The 18,079-nt window shown below is 36.7% G+C and overlaps 1 protein-coding gene across 1 annotated transcript in view; it reads left to right on the forward strand.

The window, feature by feature from the left end:
• GRM7 (glutamate metabotropic receptor 7) overlaps positions 1-18,079 on the forward strand; it is an 832,554-nt gene that overhangs the window by 523,160 nt on the left and 291,315 nt on the right. The window lies entirely within an intron of this gene.

Genomic DNA, 18,079 nt, shown 5'->3' on the forward strand with positions numbered 1-18,079 from the left:
TGTGTTCCCAGAGGAGAGGGAGCAAAAACAGCTGGTGTTCAGTTGCAATGCCTTCTTCTGTGGTGCCCTCTGAGGTGATTGGGGCTGCAAGTGGTGCCTGTTCAGGGACTTCTAGTGGTGGCGGGCCCCGCCCACCCCTGAAGTCAGAGATAACTGCAGTGTTTTGTCCCTGCCACCTATGATCATGCAAGAAGCACCCTATCCCCCTTAGCCCATGCAGGAGATATTGCACCAGTTGCTCCTAGTTGCAGGGTCCTGGGAAAGGATAGTGATTAAGCATGTAGGCACTGCCCAGAGTGTTTGGTAGTATCAGCAGCAAGGCAGGTGTGTTCCCAGGGGAGTGAGAACAATGCGTGGTGCTCAGTTGCAGTGCCCTCTTTTTTGCTGACCTCTAAGGTGACTGGGGCTGCAGTTTGGAGCCTGTTCACAGATACCTGGTGGTGGCAGGCCATGCCTCCCTCTGGTTTCTGAGGTGACTGCTATGATTTGTCCCCAGGGCCTATAGATCACACAAGAGGCAACACGTCACACTTAGCCCCCTGCTGCCCTTAGCCCACACAAGAGGTGCAAGCCACCTGTAGCCCACACAGGAAGAACCTGGTATCCCATAGCCCAATCAAGTGGCCTCTTACTACCTGTAGCCTGTGCCACAGGCTCCCCACCCTCTGAGAACCTGTGTGTGCACAGGGAGATTCCTATGGCCGTCCACTCCTCCTCCTCTCACCCTCCCCAACAATGGCATCTTGCTTCTCCTGCAGGCCCAGACGTCCTCCTGGATTCCCTTGGCTGTGGCATTCCACTCTTCACCCCATGGCACATCACTCTTTAGCCCCTCAGCCAATCCTAGTCTCCTCCCTGGAACTGACCTCCGGAGCCTGAGTCTCAGTGCCCAGCCATACCTGAGCATCTCACGCTGTGTGGTCTGGATCAGTGGTACAGATGATCTGTGCAGCTCTCACTCTGCTTTGCCCTCCTCAGTCCAGCTGTTGCACTTTTCTCAGTTACTTTGAGGTCTCTCCATCTTAGCTGATCTCCCCATCAGTTAGGTAGCTTCCCAGGGTGTGGGTTCATTTTCTCTTTCACACATCCTTCTCATGAATATTGATCTCATCTTGATTCCTTTTCTCTCTCTCTCTCTTTTTTTTTTCCTGTTGTTCTACCCGGTTATGTCAAGGGTTTCTTACCCTTTTTTGAAAGTTTACATTCTTCTGCCAGCATTTGATAGATATTCTGTTCAAATTGTTCTATATATAGATGTGTTTTTTTTATGTGTTTGTGTGGGAAGGTGAGCACATCTTACCCCTTCACTATCTTGATCCTCCTCAAATAACTAATACTTCTGAGAATTCTTGTCATTACCCTGTCATAAACCACAGGTTCTGCAGTCACTCACCTCCATGGCTTTGCTCCCCTTGTGTCTGTAATGTCCTTCTCTCTACCACCATCCCAGCCCAGAGCTGGACTGAATAACTCTTCATGTGGTCCCTCTTTCATCACCTCCATCCTCACTCCTATTTTCATTCTTTTAAATTTGTTTTTTATATTTTAGAGTATAGATAATTTACAATGTTGTGCCAATTGCTGCTGTACTCCAAAGTGACCCATTCATATGTACAAAAACATTATTTTTCTTGTATATATTCCATCCTTGTCTATCCCAAAAAACTGGATATAGTTCCCTGGGCTATACAGCAGGCCTCATTGCTTATCCATTCTAAATGTAAGAGTTTTCATCTACTAACCCCAAACTCCTGGTTCATCCCACTCCCTCCCTCCTTCCTTTGCCAACCATAAGTCTATTTTATATGGCTGTGAGTCTGTTATGTAGGTAGGTTGATTTGTGCCATATTTTAGATTCCACATATCAGTGACATCATATGCTATTTTTCTTTCTCTTTCCAAAAAAGAGAAAGAGTGTGAGAATCTCTAGTTGTACCATGTTGCTGTGAATAGCATTACTTCATTCTTTTTATGGCTGAGTAGTTTGCCATTGTAGGTGTGTATGCCATATACATATATATATATATATATATATTTTTTTTCGCTTTTTAAGGCTGCACCTGCTCCATGTGGAGTTTCCCAGGCTATGGGTTGAATTGGAGCTGCAGCCACCAGCCTATACCACAGTCACAGCAACTCAGGATTTGAGCCAGGTCTGCCACCTACACCACAGCTCACAGCAACGCCAGATTGTCAACACACTGAGTGAGGCCAGGGGTCAAACCCACATCCTCATGGATCCTAGTCAGGTTCATTAACCGCTGTGCCATGAAGGGAACTCCCTGAACCCCATCTTCCTAATCTATTCATTTGTCAATGCACATTTAAGTTGTTTCCATGTCCTGGCTACTGTGAATAGTGCTGCAATGAACATAAGGGTGCATGTATTTTCTTGAATGAAAGATTTGTCCATATATATGCCTAGGACAGGGATTACTGGATCCTATGGTAGTTTTATATTTAGTTTTCTGAGGAACATTCATACTGTTCTCCATAGTGGTTGTGCCAATTTACATTCCTACCAACAGTGTAGGAGGGTTCCCTTTTCTCCACACCCTCTACAGCTTATTCTGCTCCTATTTTTAGATTGACTTCTCATATATTTTAGCACCCAGCTCAAGAAAGACAACCTACCAAAAACCCTGTGACCCCATCTTCTTTACCACACTCTCAGAGCATACTCTGTCATCATCCTCTTCCAGATGAAAAGCTCTTTCACTGAATACACACCATTGTTCTTTCTCTCTTTCTTCCCCACTAGACCAGAATCTGCTTGAAAGAAAAGTTCAAGTATTCCTCACCTTTGTAATTCAAAGATCTGTTTGTTATAGCTCAGAAAGGCTTACTGACAAGATGGGATTGTCCCAGAGATCCCATGAAATAATGTAGGTGAAGGCATTTTCAAAATGGCAATGTACTCCAAAGGTATAAGGTAGTACAGTTTTAATTAAATGTTCCTGCTGACTAGCTGTCTGAATCATGCTGACCAGCTTTATGGCAAGCAAAGAGCTTGCACCCCATGGTTCCAGCTGTCTGAATGTTTCTCACCAGGTGGGCTGGACAACTCCATTTCAACTGGGATGTTTCCTCTGCCCTCTGATTCTCACTTGCTAGTTCATGGCCTATTGCTGCAAGCACTCATATAAATGCTGCAAGCACTCATATAAATGCTGTAATCCTCAGACCAGGATGTCTTCCTAATAAATGCCATGCACCCCCCCATCCCCATGCAAATGGCCTTGAGTTTATTAAGGAAAACATAATGTATTATTTCAAAAAACCTAGGCTTCCCTGAAATGGGATGGTTACTTACCTGAAAATAGTCTTCTTGATAATACCTGTAATAGACCTTCAGCCATGTTTGATTTGAGGTTGGGCAGCTTCAGGGACACACTTGACCAGGGGTTGGTAATCTATGGTTCTCAGGATGAATCTTTGTTCTGACTCACTTCTTTGTACATCTGTATATGTGGTAAAGTTTTATTGGAACACAACCATGTCCCTTTGCTTATGGATTATCTACAGTTGCTTTCACATTGCAGTGGCAAAGTTAACTATTTGAGGCACAGACTATATGATCTGTAAGAACTAAACATTTATTATCTAGCTCTTCACAGAAAATAATGCTTTGACATATTCTAAAGCAGGGTTTGTTTACTTGTTTTTAATTTATTGTTTTTATGTTTTATTGAGATATAATTGACATACATATTTGAATAAGTTTGAACTACACAGCATAGTGATTTGACTTACATATATTATGAAATGATTATCACAATAAGACTAGTTAACATTCATCACCTCAGTCTCATACAGATACCAAAACGATGAAATAAAAGAAAAAAGAAGATTTCCTTGTGATAATAACTTTTGGGATGTACTATGTCATCACCTTTCATATATACCATATAGCAGTGCTAAGTATAATCATCATGTTGTATATCACATCCCTAGTACTTATTTATCTTATGACTGGAAGTTTGTAAGTTGTGACCACCTTTATTCAGTGCCCCTCCACTCCCAAGCTGACCACAAATCTGATAAATATGATCTATTTTTCATTGAGTTTACTTGCTTGTTTTTGGATTTCACCTTAGATTTCACCCTATAATTGAAATCATACAGTATTTGGCTTTCTCTGTCTCACCTATCTCACCTAACATAATGCCCTCAAGGTCCATTTCAATTGTTACAAATTGCAGTGTTTTCTTCTTTTTATGGCTGAATTATATATGTATATATATATACACATACACACACACATATCTATATATGTATATATATAAACTTATTTATCTATTTATCTTGTTTCTGTGTCTTGGCTATTGTGAATAATGTTGCTATAGCTGTCCATCTATAAATAATGCTGTACAGATTTCTTTAACAACATTTTTGTTTCATTTGGGTATATTCCCAGAAGCAGAATTGCTGGACCATGTAGTAGATATGTTTTTAATTTTTTGAGAAACTCCCATATTGTTTTACCTAGTTGCTATATCACCTCACAAACCCACCAGCATTCCCTTTTTTCCACATCCTTTCTAGCGTCTCTTAACTCTTATCTGTTTGATGATAGCCATTATAATAGGAGTAAGGTGATAGCTCATTGTGATTTTGATTTTCAGTTCCCTTATGATTAGTGATGTTGAACATCTTTTCATGTAACTATTGGCCAGTCATATGTCTTCTTTGGAAAAACATCTATTTAGTTTCTTTGCTCATTTTTTAATCAGATTATTTTTTACTTTTTTACTATTAAGTTATATGAGTTATTTATATATTTTAGACATTAACCTCTTATTTTATATATTATTTCCCCATTTTATAGGTTGTCTTTTTTTATTACGTTAGTAATTTATTTTGCCATGGAGAAGCCTTTTGGTTTGATGTAGCCCCCATTTTTGTATTGTTACTTGTGCTTTATGGGTCATATCCAAAAATAATTAAAAGTATCCATTTCAAAAAGTTTTTATTCTATGTTCTCTTCCAAGAATTTTATGGCTTATGATCTTACATTCAGGAATTTAATATATAAGTGATGTAAGATGCGGGTCTAGTTTCATTCTTTTACTTTTGACTATCCAATTTTCCTAGCACTGTTTGCTGAAGAGGCTGCTTTTCTCCAATGAGTATTCTTGGCTCCCCTGTCACATATTAATATGTATGAGTTTGTTTCTACATTCTAAATAATAATTAATTGGTTTGTATGACTGTTTTCATGCTAGAACCATACTATTTTGATTAGCATAGCTATATAATATAGCTTGAAATCAGGAAGTGTGATGACTTTTAGTTCATCTTTCTCAGGATTGCTTTGGCTATTTGGGATCTTTTGTGATTCCGTATAAATTTTAGGATTTTTTTCCTATTTCTGTAAAAAGGGCCACTGAAACATTAATAGGAATTGTGTTGGATCTATAGATGGCTTTGTGGATTATGGACATTTTAACAACATCAAGCCTCCCAATCCATGAACACAGGATACTTTTCTATTTATCTGTGCTTTCTTTGATATTTTTTATCAATATTTTAGTTTTCAGCAGAGATTTCCCTTGACTTACTATGAAGTTAGGTCACAATCATCCCTTTGTAAGTTGAAAATGTGAGCCAAAATGCATTTACTACACCTAACCTGAACATCATAACTTAGTCTAGTTTACTTTAAACAGGTTCAGAACACTTAGATGATTTTGCCCAACTGTAGGCTAACCTAATACAATGCCTATTTTCTAATAAAGTGTTGATTATGTCATATAATTTATTGCAGATGGTATTGAAAATGAAAAACAGGATGGTTGTATGGTAATAGAATGGTTGTAACTATATCAGTTGTCACGATGCTGTGGCAGACTGGGAGCTGTGGCTCTCACACTGACTGCCATCAGGAGCAAGTACCATATCAAATATCACTATCTCAAGAAAAGATCAAAATTCAAACTCAAAGTATACTTTCTACTGTGTGCATATATCCTCTTCAGCATCATCAAATCAAAAAACCAACTATTAGTAGCCAGGACCCATCTGTTGAGATCTTTTACCACTTTGGTTTAATGTATTCCTTAAGTATTTTATAGTTTTTGATACCATTGTAAGTGGAATTGTATGCTTTATTTCCTTTTCTAATAATTCATTGCTGGTGTGTGGACACTAAAGTAGGGTTTCTTAACCTCAGAACTATTGATATTTGGGGTAAGAACAAATTTTTATGACAGTTTTTTCATGCAATGTGAGATATTTAACAGTAGTCCTGACCTCTACTCACTAGATGGACACCCCCTCCCCATTTGTGACAACTAAAACAAACAAACAAAAAAATGTATTAGAGAAATAACTATTAAAAATAGATGCTTTTGTTTGTCATGGCCAAATATCCCTTGGGGGAGCAAAATCACTCTCAGTTGAGGAATAGTTCTCCAGACAAAGTAGACCTAAATGCATTTTAGAAGAAAGCAAGAGCAGATTAACTATTTTAAAATGTGAAGATGCCAGAAACACCACCTACCTTTTTTTCTTTGGCAAACTCAATCCACAGACTGCAATGACCTAGGGAAATACCTTCTCATCTGCCTGGTTGGGAGGTGAAAAATATTCAGATTTTCAAATAAAGTTCCTATTATTATCCTTCAACCAAAAGTCTAATTTCTGTGGTGTATGTGGATTGACAGCCTAGCCATGGAGTGTGGAGCACAGCCTGTGATACCTGAGAAAAAATGAGTATAAATACAAGCTTTTTCAACACACTACTCTGCAAATTTAAGCAACTTACTTGGTTTCTCTGAATCTAAATTTCTTTATTTGTAAAATGTTGTTAGGATTAAATGAGATCATGTTTTTATAAATCACTTAGGACAGTGTCTGGGTCTCCAGGGATAGCAGTGATGAGAAAGGGCAGGGAAGGAAGGGGAAAGAGGAGGGAGAAAGGAGAAGTGGGGAGGAGATGAGGGGATGAGGAAGTACACTTTTATTTGCAAAGAACCACCTGGAGCCATAGAAACAAATATTAAATCCAGGATGTATTAGGGTTGAAAAAACATTAAAGGGACCTTCAGTATTGGAATCCCTGCCATGCTTCTGTGTTTGCATCCCCTGCAAGTTTTGAACTATGTCCTCTGATGAAAGACATGGTTCAGTTTTTCTAGCAGCTACTTTAAAAGACCAAATAGAAGGAGTTCCCATCATGGCTCAGCAGTTAACGAACCTGACTAGTATCCATGAGGACATGGGTTTGATCCCTGGCCTCATTCAGTGGGTTAAGAATCCAGTGTGGCTATGAGCTGTGGTATAGGTCACAGACACGGCTCAGATCCCACATCGCTGTGGCTATGGCGTAGGCTGGCAGCTTTAGCTCTGATTGGACCCCTAGCCTGGGAACTTCCATATGCCATGGGTACAGACCCAAAAAGACGAAAAAAGAGAGAAAGGCTTATATAACAAGAAATTATATAAGAAGAGTTAAAAATACTGAATCCCAGCTGTATTAATAGAACACAAAAATCCTGCATTTAAGATCTCAAAGACAAAAGTTGACACTCCATGAAGGAAATAGTACTAAAAATTATTTGCAAAGAAATGATGATATTTTTGTATATCTGTGGAGGATAAAGTGGTGTTTCTCAGTTATGAAGAATGCTTTGCATTCATTCCCCAGAATCTAGTCACCTACATTTGTCTTACCTAGGAAACCTCTCATCTCCATCCCAAGCCATGTAGTTTTAGTGGAACTGACTAAGCTGAATGCTAGGCAAAAGCACATGATGCCATACTGCCTCCTGAATGGCTGAGAAATGGCTACACATTTCAGGTAGTGCCAATAGATTCACATATTTCTAGAGAAAGGGGTTTTCCCTTATATTGTCTGGTCTTGAAGCTTGAGAAGTTGTAGAAGGTGGAATTGTCACCATCAACTTGTTGCCATATAATGGCTGAATATGAGACTCCAGCGTAAAAGGCAGAAATGGAAAATAAAGGGTAATTGATCATTTATGATCAATTACTAAAAGTAGTTGAATGCTGGAACACATAAACATATATGAAGTAAAAATTTTCTGTTTTCTTAAATTAAACCAAGCTGGCGTCTCTACCTCTTGAAAGAAAGAATAATTAAGTATTAATTCTAGTTCGTATAGCTAAGGGGTCCTCTGCCACTCAAATGGATCAACTGCAAGACCTTCTCATGTTCTGTACTTCTCTTTTCAGCTAATGTCATGTTAGAGTCCATTCCATATTAAAATCCTGTTTGTGACAAGAAGGAGAGTTCGTGTTTCAGAAGCATGTAAAAGCTGATGGTATAAAATAATATCATATTAGCTAATATTAACTAAATATTAAAATAATAAAATAAAATATATTGTAATATATTTTGAGAATGCATTCCACTATGTGGGTTATTCCCCCCACCCCCAAGAAATTCTCCCACATCAGCAGGATGCCCTACAATTCACCTCAGTTTTGATACTATCTGTTGGGAAGTAGCATCAGACCCCAGGAATTAAGGAGTCGGTTAAGAACTGCCCCCCACCCCCAACCCCTTCATAAGCGAATTTCAAATCCTGAGTGTCACCTAAGCTTCTGACTGATTGGGAACTCTAACAACTCTCCTCTTTGATTAATTTGCTAGAGCAGCTAACAGAACTCAGAGGAACATGTTACTTGTTAGATTACTAGCTTGTTTTAAAAGGACTTTACTCAGGAACAACCAGATGCAGAGATACTTAGAGCAAGGTATGGGCAAAGGGCACAGTTTTTGTGCTCTCTGTGTCCCCCTTTGCCACTCTCCCCAAATCTCCCTGTATTCACCAGTGCAGAAGCACTTGGAACCCCATCCTCTTGGGGTTTTATGGAGGTTTCATGACTTAGGGATAATTGATTAAATCATTGGCAATTTGCAGTCAATTCAACTTCCATCCCTACTCCCCTCCCAGGAGGTCAGGGAAGTGTGACTGAAAGTTCCAACCTTCTTATCTTAGAGTTGGTTTCCCTGGTAACAAGCCCATTACTGGGGGTGTTTTCCAAAAGTCACTTCATTAACATAACAACTTTACTCCTCTCATCATTTAGGAAATTCCAAGAATTTTACCACTTCTGTGCCAGAACAGGAACTAGGACCAAATATGCTTTTCTCATTATAAACCATAATAATATCACACATTATAGTATAACACAATGTAATATATTAAATAATACCAAGTAAACTTGTATTAGTCTGTTTCTATTTTCAGTGTGAAATTAACCTAATAGTTTTATAAATCTGTAAATAAAATGTAAATATATTTATTTTCAGGAGGAAATATCCATCCTTGTTGGAGATTTAAAATTTAAAACAAATAATTTTGGGGAACAAAATTTACATATGTTCCTTCTAAACTTAGGAATATGCTTCAAAAGCAAGAGAAGGCAAAGAAATTAATTTTTTTCCTAGAGCTTCCAGAAGGAACACGTCCTGCTGACAGCTTGATGTTTTCCAATTGAAACTTATTTTTGATTTCTAGCCTCTAGAACCATAAGAAAATAAATTTGTGTTAAAAAAAAAAAAACTAGGAATATGAGGTAGCCTAAAATTTTTTTGACATCTCCCATTTGGCCTCTTGCTCTCTGTATTGTGAGTTGCATGGGGGTGCAGGAATTGCATAGAGGCTGAAGCAGGTTTTTTTCCTTATCCACCTCCTCCGTGCAACCTCACACACTGCTGTCTTCCCTTCTGTCATCTCCCTGGGTCTTCAGCTCTCCACACTTTCTTCTTGCCCTATTTCTTTTCCACTGACAGAAGGCAGTGCCTAGTAAGCTTGCACCAAACTTTTTTTTTCCACTCTTTGTTCTAAATGAGATTTCAAAACTAATCTCAAAGAAAGAAACTTGAGAAGCAATCATGGCTTGAAATGTGGGAGTTCATATTTGCTTGTCAAAAAAAAAAAAAAAAGAATGCTGGTTGCCCTTTAATAGAAATACAAAACTGTTCAGAGAAGTATAGATGTGCCCCCATGAATGCAGGCAGTGGTTTGAATGACCTACTTTGGACATGTTTTTAAGAAGTCTTAACATTCTTCTATGGAAGATCTGTACTGTTGAGGCTAGAAGGTCAGCTTGAAACAAGAGGAAGAGGGAATTTGTACCATACACATTATATTCTGTTCAGAACCTGTTATATTCTGTTCATAAAATATTTTGTATCATGTGGGCATCAACTAGAGTTGGAATATTGATGGATGGATGTCCTCATGGAGAATGAGTAAGTGCACCAGTAGGTTGATACTGTGCACATTTATTCTCTCTTGTAAGGTCTCAGTTCCTTTTTCTCTGGCTTAGCCTGAAGCATACATTGCTAGCCTTAGCACCTCCTTGGTAATTCAATGAATTAGTAACTGTTTGGGTAGGAAGGCTGTTTTGAGGTCATAAGCTAAGGTGTGCAAAAATGGTGTATTATAACAGAGCAGATGTAAGGTGATGGAAAAACTAAAATTTGGAAGTAGGATTCACTTTTCTGTCTTAGCTTCAGCCAGTGGAATGCTCAGGGATAATTTCACTTTCCTCACATACATTTCTGTGTTCCATCTATCTTCTTCCCTGGTTTTATTTTATTATTTACTATATTTCTTTTTGATGCTCAACTTTACTACTCTTAAATCATTATAAATTTTTAATTTGGTGTATGTTTTATCACTTCATTCACAGACTCTGGGGCTCTGGGGTCAAGCAGATCTGGACAGATATCTAGAATTCCCTACTCAAAAGTTAATGCAAACTTGGACAGACTCATTCCTGATGCATTGATTCTTTTACCTATTCATTAATTTATTCTGCCAATGTATGTTGAGTGGTAACTAAGCCCTTCAGAGTGTTCAAACAATGTAGGTTCAGTGCTGAAAAAAACTGGCTAAGGTCTCTAGTTTTGGAGATTATGACCCATTGAGGAGGCAAGCATTAATTAATCATACAAAGGGGTATAAATATTAACTGAGATTAAGTTATCTAGGTAAAATAAAAGCAAATGATAAAGTTGCTTCCATGAGATGGTATATCTAGAGAGCCTGTCCACATCGGATTACTTGGATTTACTTGAACTCATTGAGTCTCTATTTTTTCATCATAACATGGAAATAGTAATAGTGACCACAACATATGTGTGCTATGAGGATTGATGTGATATTGTAGAGAAAATGCTTAGCATAGTGCCAGGAAGAATAGGATCTCCATTTAAATGTCCACTACTACTCTGATTTTTTATTATATTCTATTCATATTATCTTGAAGCAATAACATTGAAATAACAGAATCATTTTAGAGTTGAAGGAATATTAGATATCACAGTGTTTTGTGTATGTGCATTTATTTCTAGAATGATGATCCATAGGTTATATCATTTTTTTTTTCATCTACAGTTTGAAATAAGAATTATGGGCCATCAAACCTTTCACTGGACAGATAAGAAAACCAACAGCCATCCTGTCATATTTTATGAAATTCTCTTAATTATTCGTCATCACTCTCTTTTTAAAATTTTTCTTCATGGTTACTTATGGCTTCTTTTGTTGTTGAAAATTGGATCTTGAGATTGCTATATTGTTCTTACTGATATGAGTGAAAGTTGATTTCTGTATCAATTTGTTGATATTTACCAAGCACTCTTGTGAACTTTAGTACCTCTAGATGCCATGGATTTCTATGTATACAGGTCTACTGCATGCAAAATATGATGATTTTTTAACTTCTTTTCTAATCTGAATATCTCGTTTCTTTTTTTTTTTCTTTTTTTTGCTTTCGTTGTATTCGAGAAGCTCCTGATGGTAGTGCAGAAGAGGGCAGCGATGGTGCATATGTTTGCCTTATTCCTGAACTTTCCTTATCCCTCCTCCAACTTTTGGAATTCATTACAAGCAACAAAACCAATTTCTGGCTTCTTAAGAAGAGCAGAAACTCCATGTGGCAGAGATTTTCATGTGTTACGTTTTCTAATGTTTGAGTTCATCATGAATCATAATGGCACAGAGGAGATACTCAGTAAAATTTTCATAAATAAAAAGGGGAAAGAAAAAGAAAGGGCAGAGGTCAATACCAAAAAATAAGTTAGTCTGAGTGGGTGATTTCTTATAGTTCTTAAGTAGTTTAGAAGTGGGCAAATTAAAATGACATTTGATGAAAGTTGGGCAGACTTCCCTCCCAGTTGTATTATGGAATCTGATCTTGAAGATGCTGGGATTCACTCTAGAACTTTGGAGGTGTCACTTCCTATTCATTTCATGCACTAGATGCCCTGCACTTACCACCCACAGACCATGTCTCAAGGATAGGAACTTGACTGGGATTTAAACCACACCAAGTCAATGATGTGTTTGCACTGATTTTCTTGCATTATCATGAGTAGTTTTGAAAATCCGAACAAGCCATATCCAGTGTCTAGGACCCCCTCCCTTAAAAAATACTAGGGTGAAGTTGTTGTTTATCAAGGCCTTGATCCTAAAGGAAGTAGTACATATATATTTTTTATAATTTCCTTCCATGGAAAATGGTTTAAGTGCTTCATTTAGGCATATTAAAAGGCTGGATGCTTACTTACAGCAGGTGACACAGTTCTTGACATCTAAGAGGTGCTCCAACTGATGCATAGGTGGCTGCGTTTTTTCTTCTAGCTGGCTCTTTGGTTGGTGTGCTGAACTGTGGTAGCCGAGGGGACATGATAAAAATAGGAGATGGGAGTATGATGGTTTATGGAGGAGTAGAAACTATAAACTTTATGACCAAATTGATAAAAAAAGAAAATTAGCTTTTAGACCATTTCCATGCAATTAAAAAATAACATCTTATGAACGTAACCACACAGAAAAATCCCCCATAAATTCAGTTATTGCTTAGACACAATTTCTCCATTGAATTATTGCAGATTAGTATTTACCTGCCAAAGAAAATGCTCTGAAGACTAACACAATTTGGTTTTTAGTAGATAATTTTGAGATACACTATCAAGAAGCAATTCAGTGTGAAATGTCATAGTTTCCCCCAGAGACTACATAAATTAATCTTTTGGCTTCTTTCACTACAATGGAAGGCAAAGGTATTCAAAGAGAAGGACATCTGCATGTAAATAATCCAAATATTAACTCAGTGAAATATACATAAGTACACCTGTACCACAGTGGAAATAAATTAAGTCTACCTCAAGATTTATTGTAATTAATCAATGTTTACCAATTTAAGTGGGACTATAATTTCCCTAGACTCACTTTAGCATTGTGGAGTTTATTTTATTTTTTTATCTAAGTATCTTAGGTCAAAAATAACAATACATTTATATCTATTTGGGGAATGTCATGAAATAAATACATGAAACTGAAAAAATCATAAACTTTCAGAATGTTTTATTTTGTTAAATGTCTATAACAGTACTGTCCAATAGAAATATAATACAAATACATAATTTTATATGTTCTAGAATTGAGAAAAGTAAAAAAGAAGTAAGAGAACTTAACTTTAATAATATATCTAATTAAACCAGTTTATCCAAAATAGTGTCATCTCAACATACAATTAGTGTAAAAATTATGAATGAGATATTTTCAATCCTTTCCTCTCATACTAAGTTTTCAAAACCCTGGATGTATTTTCCCTTTTGAGCAAACCTAAATTGCTCCAGCCACATTTTACTGCTTAATAGCCACAGGTGTTGGGTGACTACCAAGTTGGATAGTGTGGATGTATACACGGTCAGGGAAGAGCTAAACTCTAAGTGCCCTTTGGAATATCAGGGAGAATTTAGGAAGGCATCACCTTTGCCTGACCAAAACTTTGATAGCGTTTTCCCTTCCTTCTCTCCTTTTTCCAGTAAATTTCATAAATATAATGATTTTACTACAGAAATTGAATTTCTTACAAATATATTTTAACAGTATGTATAAGTAATAACTAAAAGACAGTATTTAACCTTCTTTTGTACACTTCTTTTATTTTATTTTTTTGGGGTTTTTTTTTGCCTTTTCTAGGGCCGCTACCGCAGCATATGGAGATTCCCAGGCTAGGGGTCTAATCACCCCGCAGCCACCGGCCTCCACCAGAGCCACAGCAACGCGGGATCCAAGCTGTGTCTGTAACCTACACCACAGCTCATGGCAACGCCGGATCCTCAACCCACTGAGCAAGGCCAGGGATCGAACAGGCAACCTCATGGTGGTTCCTAGTCAGATTAACCACTGCACCACGACGGGAACTCCATTTGTACACTTCTTTTAAAAGGAAGCTATTTTACCTGTAAAACCTCCAAATGATACTTGGCTTACATTTCTCTTCAGGGATAAAGAAAGTAATTAAAGCCTCCATTTAAAAAATGCAAACAATACCTTTAAAAATCTGTTCTTATCAAAATAAGGAAAATTTATTTCTAGGAAATTAAATTATGTTCCATTTGACCATATAGAATGTGACTTTAATTTATTTTAATATAATTTGTGTTTTTTAAAGGAATATATTAGACATATTGCTAAAAATCACTTATTTGTGGTCAAGATATATTGTTGAATCTGAATTCATATATGTTCAGTTATTATCATTAGTTTTTTGAATTTTATTTATACATATATTTTTATATACAGAAGTGTCAAAAGAGTAGATTTAACTTGCATTAATTAAGTTATCTGTGCTTGGCAGCTGAAAATAGAAAAAATAATTTAAATAGTAACTTTAATAAATTTTATGAATATGCTTCTATGTGCACACAAGACCTAACCAAAAATGTTTATAGCATTTTTTCTGCCAAAGGACTTACATTAGAAGCAACTTAATTATCTATCTATGATAGAAAGATAAAAAGCATGTGATATGTGCAGGTCCTGGAAATCATACAACAATGAAAATAAATGAACTGCAATGGAATGCATCAGTAGGAATGACTGTTCATGTTGAAATAAACTGCTGACCAAAAGATGCAAAGTACAAGTGAATACAGTATAGTTTCTTATATTTAATTCAAAATATTACACTGCGTTTCTATATTGTACATGGTGTGTACAATATGCCAAATCTATGAAGAAAAAAACATGGAATGTAATGGTAAAAGGGGCTAGCCATGTTCTCTTTCTTGACCTGATTTTTGGTTACATGGATGCTTGCTTTATAATTATTCATTCCACCATGCAACTAAGTTTTATGCAGTTTTCTTCATGTGCATTATACAACTAAAATGGTATTTTGCACATGCGTATCTGCTTCACTAGATTCTCTCATTTATTTCAGATTGTTGTATCTCTTATCACAGCTTTCTTCTCCATTTCAAGTGACATAGGATTTTGATAACTATATCAACTAAGTCTTCATTCATCAAGCTGTTGATTAGAATCATGAAAAGATCAGGACCAGGGAGAGGTCCTGGTAGCACACCATTTAGGTATCTTCCACTGGATGTAGCAGTAGTGGTAATATTCATGTTAATAGTGATAGTTAAAATAAAGATCAAATGGTTTTTTATATTCATATTTATATTTTCCTTAACTTAAACACTACATATATTTCCATATACCTTTTCATATGATGTTATAAAGCATTATTTTAAGTTCTTGCTAATTCATTATTGTTATTCCCATGTTAGAGATATACCCAGGCTTAGAAATTTTAAATGGCATTCCCAAAGAAACATAGCTGAATGGAACCTGAATGAGAACCCAGATTTGCCTGATTCTTTTCTCTCTATTGCTTTGCTTTCTTACTCTGTTGTGAATCCTTATGCAACAACAGTCTATAGTCCTGTCAGCTGTAAATCCACCCACTCACATCTCTCCAAATGGTAGATTTACACAGTATTTCTTTTGTGTTTTTTTTTTTTTTTTCCCCCACAGGATCTGTTAAAAACATTGATGAAATGAACATGCCCAATGAGGACATGCCAAAGTTCTGCATTTTTTGTCTGCTCATCTACCTGGTCACTGACAGAGTGCCTTAATGTCACCATGCTTTTGTTAAGACAGGTTAGCTCTAGCTCAGTGATCATAACACTCTTTTGTATTCACCTACCACTTGCTATCTAAGTGTGGAAATTTTCTAGAGAGTGGCATAGAAGTTTTCTACAATTCATTTCCCTTTATCCTTCCCTTTTTAAAGTAGGGAAAACATTTTTTTTTTTCTCTCTGAGATCTTATAGCATTGCTCTAATTCTTATGCTTGCCTTTGATTTCTGGCAGTTTGCCTTCATTGCTACCAGCATGTTCATAGTATAATTGGTTTGGACCTGAATTTGAACTTGTTAAAAATGACAAGATGCCCTCTTAGTCTATACTCAGCTGGTTGGAAATTTAGTTCCCATTTAATATTTTTTTCTTCTTTTTCCGCTTTAAGTATAATTTTCTTTGAGAAAATAGGGAGTCTAAATAGACCTTGAATAGCCTAATTTACTTTTCTGTAGTCCATTTGAGTTGTGTCATATTCTCCAAATATGATACACACTTGTTCTCAAAATATTTAAAATTAATTTTCTTGCTTGTCTTTTCTTTCTTCCAAGTCTAGCATAGAGTTTAACCTTGAATGGCTTCTTGTTATTTTCCAGCCCAGTTAAAAAATTAAGCCCAAAACATCCCAGTTTCTTTTAATCCATGATTCTCATCTCTAAGAGGGCTCACCTTCATCAAAATTATCTAAAAGTTTTAGTGAGACCCAAATAAACATAGGGGCAGTTTTTCAATAAAAATAACGGTTTCTTAGTAAAAACTTTAAAAAATTCCTCTAACCACTTATTGGATTTAATGTAAACTATAATAGCTGTAATGGAATGAAAGTGCAGCCACACAATGTAAAAGTCTGAATTTGAGGAAGGGTGTCTGAGGTAGTGAGAAAATCAACTCTTTTTTTTTTTTTTTTGTCTTTTTAGGGCTGCACCTGTGGCATATGGAAGTTCCCAGGCTAGGGGTCAAATCAGAGCTGTAGCCACTGGCCTACACCACAGCCACAACAACTTGGAATCTGAGCTCCGTCTGCAATTTACACTACAGCTCACAGAACGCCAGATCCTTAACCCACTGAGTGAGGCCGGGGATTGAACCTGCGTCCTCATGGATGCCAGTCAGATTCGTTTCCACTGAGCCATGACAGGAAATTCCCAAAACCTATCATTTTTTAGTTTACTTGCTATTTTAGCTTTACATTCTTGAAAAAAATTTTATACACTGAAAGAGTAGCTGCTAAATCCTCGCCAGTTCATCTATCCTAAAACTTAACACATTCTCATAATTTGTAATTTATTCATGGAGACTTTCTGATTTACCTATATTTTATTAAACTTATTATTTTTTTTAGTACAAATGCTTATATGAAGCTTTAGGTAATGTATGGATAATGTCTTTTTCTTTTGAATGAAGATAAGTAGGTTTTTTTGTTTTATTTTTTATTTGTTTGTTTTTGAGAAATATGTTTTGGCGGTTGTCTGAAAAGAATTCATTTTGATAGCCTGTTCCATGGTAAAGGCCTGGGTCCCCTTTGTGTGTGTCACCTGAGGCCAGCAGCACCATTTCTCTTATTCCTTGGGAGCAACTGTGCTTTGGTGTGACCATTTCTTCATTCTAAAGCATTTCCCTTGGCTTACTGTATCAGCTTATTTTTCCTGTGTATATGTAAAAATGTTTTGGGTTATGAAGTAGAATAATTTCATGGACTGTCATATTTTTCCCTTTAAACTACAGGATATGTATTTTTAGTAAACAAAGGAGGAGAACACAGAGTCTCTCAGGAGTCCATCCTATGGATCTTCTTTGAATGTATCAGAATCCATAGGTTCCACTTCCTTACCACCCACATGTCATTATTCAATTTCAGAATTAAAACATCATTTTTTTTATTACAAAAAGTTTTTTTTCTCATTGTTAACAATTTAAAGGGCATGGAAAATGTGAGGAGGGAATTAACTGCCCCCCCCATAAAAAAGAGATATAAAGAGGAAATCTACCCCCCCCGCCCTCAACCAGGGAGCATTACCATATTGATATTTTGGTTACTATCCTTCCAGGCACCTAATGTTCACATATAACTTAAGAAACCTTGTGTCAGAGTTCCCATCATGGTTCAGAGGAAATGAATTTGATTAGGAACAGTGAGGTTGCGGGTTTGATCCCTA

Source organism: Phacochoerus africanus, chromosome 1 (assembly GCF_016906955.1).
Source record: "Phacochoerus africanus isolate WHEZ1 chromosome 1, ROS_Pafr_v1, whole genome shotgun sequence".
Taxonomy (NCBI): Eukaryota; Metazoa; Chordata; class Mammalia; order Artiodactyla; family Suidae; genus Phacochoerus; species Phacochoerus africanus.